This window comes from Balaenoptera ricei, chromosome 14 (genome assembly GCF_028023285.1).
Source record: "Balaenoptera ricei isolate mBalRic1 chromosome 14, mBalRic1.hap2, whole genome shotgun sequence".
Lineage (NCBI taxonomy): Eukaryota > Metazoa > Chordata > Mammalia > Artiodactyla > Balaenopteridae > Balaenoptera > Balaenoptera ricei.
Window position 1 is genome coordinate 34,623,738 of NC_082652.1, and position 4,238 is coordinate 34,627,975.

General features: G+C 34.3%; 1 pseudogene; it reads right to left on the bottom strand.

The window, feature by feature from the left end:
• Window positions 1-1,964: 1,964 nt before the first annotated feature.
• LOC132347637 (serine/arginine-rich splicing factor 10-like) lies at window positions 1,965-2,791 on the bottom strand (annotated as a pseudogene).
• Between the last annotated feature and the right edge of the window lie 1,447 nt (window positions 2,792-4,238).

The window sequence follows — 4,238 nt, forward strand, 5'->3', positions numbered from 1 at the left end:
TGACTTCAGAGTCATTTTTCTAATATAATCCTTTCAATACCATAAATTTCCTTCTAAGCATTGCTTTAGCTGCATCCCACAAAATTTGGTATGTTGGGTTTTCATTTTCTTTCAGTTCGAAATATTTAAAATGTTCCCTGACATTTCCTATTTGGCTCATAGGTTATTTAGAGGATATACTTTTTATTATTAATATTTTTTGTCCTTTACCTGATACATTATATATATTTTATTTTATTTATTTTTTTCCTTCATTTTGTTTTTATTATAGCATGTTTGCTTAATTTACAGCAAGCAGAAAATAAGCTGGGTCTTGTTTTGATCCAAACATTGATGTTTTAAAGGTTGTACACAATATTGGTTAAAAAGGACATATAAAAATATCTTTTTAGAAGCTTCTATAAGAAAGAAAATACAAAGTTTAACCCCACAACTTTCCTCTTTGCTAGAACTGCAAACTACTGCTACAATTTTAAATAGACTTTTTGTTGTTTAAACTATACGTCCAGGAAAATCTAAAAAAATTAAAGAAACATGCATATAAATGATTGCATAGTAGAGCATGAACATTAACTGCAAACAGTAAAGAAATGAACGTTAGAAATACTATCAAATATACAAAGGTTCTAGAATCAGTCCTTTAAACACATTCCACAAACAGTATTTAAAAACCACCTTTTGTTCTTTACAGGCAAGGCCTAGATTACTAAAACCAAAATTGAAAAAAACTAGTCCTCTAAAAGGAATGGTTTTCCCACATTTCTTACTTATTATGCCTGTAAGCAAGCAATCTAAAATTTTTAAAGATGCCAGCTTTTATTCTGAAATGAGATTGGACACGTCAAGTCACTTTTTATTGCCCCCAAATGATCTCATAGAGAGATGTTAGAAATTATAAAGAGTTAGGGTATTATTTTCATCAGGTACTACACTGATAATCAAAAACTCAAGAGATGTGACTTTCTTAAAATTAATTTTTTCCAGAATTATTTTAAATCTCATGGTACCACAGAATCACTTAGAATGGGAGTGTTGTCTTTTAACTTGCCTCACATTAAATAAACCGAGGTGTGAAGAACAAACCTCCTTCATAAACATATGGGCAAATTTTGATACAAATGCACACACCAAGTGCTTTAAGCATCAAAATTCAGTCCTTTTACACTATGTGCACACACAAATCAAACCTACTTTGAAACACTTTACTTGCTTTTAACAGCAGTAAGAAAACTAAGCAATAGTATGGTCAACAATGCTCCTTAAAGTTTAGAGTAACTGCGTAAGAGCATTCTTTTCCCTTAAAATTATTTCTGCCATCATCAACCTGCCCAAATTTTAAGGTGAGTTTTTCCGACCTTTGTATGGTTCCAAATCTTCACAGAAACCAGGAAAGTGAAGGCTCCGTGTTTCAATCAAAAACTCTGTCTCCCTGAAGATGCTACTTAACCCAGTTGACGTCATTTCCCAAGACAGTGGGGTTAACAGAAGAACTATTCCACACTGTGCCAAAAATTATCATCGTGGGTCTAGACATCTTGACGAGACCAAAGGTCCACCCTGAACCTAAATGTGTCTGGTCGGTCAGTGTTGTACGGTGGCTACAACTTCACTTTTGTATCATTCTACCTTATTGGCAAGCTACATTTCTAGGTTAACAGTTCTACCAAATATGGATATGAAAGGTTATTTTTAATAAGACAATGTTGCAAATTATGGTCAACCAACATCTTTTCACCAATACCTTAAGCATTAAAAAATGAGAATCTTTACAAAAATATACAGAGACACCACAAATTAGTAGCTGCCCATAACATTAAACAAACTGGACTCTTAAGAATGGCTTCTCAATCGCATATCATTTTAATAATAACCAGTGCCTGGTACAGGGAAAACTGACAAGTGTTTTTTAAGCATCATTGCAACATTGTATTCCTGATAATTTAAGTCAACCAAACTGGGAGTAAATGAATGATACATGCCTAAAAATATCATGGTTTATACTATCAGTGGCCACTGGACTTAGGACTAGTCCAAGACCTTGATCTAGATTTTGACCTAGACCTAGACAGTGATCTTGACTGAGATTTGGTTCTAGGTGGTTCTTTTTTCCTTGATTCCTTTTCATATCTTGAGCCAGACGTATAATGTGTTTTGGAATCTGTTTTAGAGGTGCCTCTAGTTTTGGTGTGAGATGCAGACCTAGAACGTGACTTAGCCTTCATTTCTTTCTTGGGCTGGGACTTGGACCGTGATCTTGAATTGGATTTGGATCTTGAAAAAGATTGATTTCGGTGTTTGAATCTATCATTGTCGGAATGGCTTCTGCTACGCCGTGGTCTTCCAGTCGGTCTACTGTTTCTAGGACTATAAGATCTTCTGTCGTTGTAATCAAAGGAAGGACTTCTTGATCTCTTTCTTTCAGTAACTTCAGCTTCTAGAACGTCTGTATCTGTCATAATCATTATAGCGTGCAGAGCTATACACATTCCTCCCTTCCTTGGCTTTCATCTGATTTGGAGTCTTTTGATCCCCCTGTGCAAATGTATTTCAGTTTGGCGTCCACAAATCCATTTTCTGTCCAAATTATGTAACGCATCTTCTGCATCACGAACATCCTCAAATTGAACATATGCAAATCCTCTTGGACGGCGAGTGTAGAAATCAAGTGGAACATACACATCAACTATAGGACCATAACGACCGAATTTACGTCGCAAATCTTCAGACCTGGTATCGTCCGCAAGTTCCTTACAAAGAGAGACGTGTTGGGGGGACACAGGTACGGGGACATGACGGCGGCGTGAGTCTCAGCAGGGACACTAAGGGACTCAGCAAACCGTCTGCACCTCCGGCGCCGGATCCTCAAGACACACACAGCCAGAGAGCTGCACTACGACCTATTTTATTTATTTTTTATGGAAGTGTAGTTAATTTACAATGTTGTGTTAGTTTCAAGCATACAGCAAAGTGATTCCATTATACAGATAAATACATATGTATTCTTTTTCATATTCTTTTCCATTATAGGTTATTACAAGGTATTGAGTATAGTTCCCTGTTCTATACAGTAGGTCCTACTTTATATTATTTTTATTATTTCAAAATTTTAAGTTTTCTTAATAAGCCAGCATATAGTATATGTTGGTGAATGTTTCATGTGAAATTGAAAAGATTATGTGTTCTGCTGTTGTCCAGAGGGGTGTTCTGTAAATGTAAACAGAAATTATGTCAAATAAGTTGATTGCATTGTTTAGGTCTTCTGTGATCTTACTAATGTACTCTGTCCTTGTTCTATCCCTTCGAGAAGAATGGTGAAGTCTTCAACTATAATTGTGGATTTGTCTGTTTCTCTTTTCAGTTTTGCTTCATGTATCTTGACGTTCTATTGTAAGGTGCATATGCATTTAGGATTGTTGTGTCTTTTGGGAGAATTAACCCCTTTATCATGCCACGATGTCCCTCTTTATGACTAATAATATTCCTTTTTCTGAAGTCTACTTTATCTGTTATTAATATAGCAACTTCAGCTTTCTTTTGGTTAGTGTTTACGTAGTTCATTTTTTAATTCTTTGTAAACTATCTGTATCTTTATATTTGAAGTATGTTTCTTGCAGACGGCATATATTTGGTTCTTATTTTTTATTTTTTACTATCTATCTTTTAAGCTGCTTTCTATTTGTCGCATCTGTTGTTCCTTCTTTTTTCTTTTATTATATTCTCTAATAAACAGCATGTTTTATAATTTCATTTTATCTGTTATATTAGCTTCTCTATTCATTTGTGTTAATGTTTTAGTGTTTGCCCTATGATTTGCAATAAACTGTACATCTTTAATTAATTAGAGCCACCAATCAGATGTCATTTTATCACTTCACACATGTTATGTAAGGTCTTTCAAGGATCTTACAACAATATATTCTCTATTCCTCTCTCCCATCTTTTGTGCTTTTTTTCCCATAAATTTTACTTTTACGTATGCTATAAACATACAATATGTTGCTACTATTTTTTACTTTAGACAGTTTTATTTTCAATCAATTAAAAATAAGAAAAAAAGAATTTTATGTTATATTCATTGATTCCATTTTCAACACCATTTCTTTGTGTCGATCCAAATTTGTTTCCTCTCATATTCCTTCTGCCCGAAGAACTTCCCTTACCACTATTTGTAGGGAAGGGCTGCTGGAAATGAATTACGTCAGTTTTTCTTTTTCTGAGAGTGTCTTTACTTCTTCATT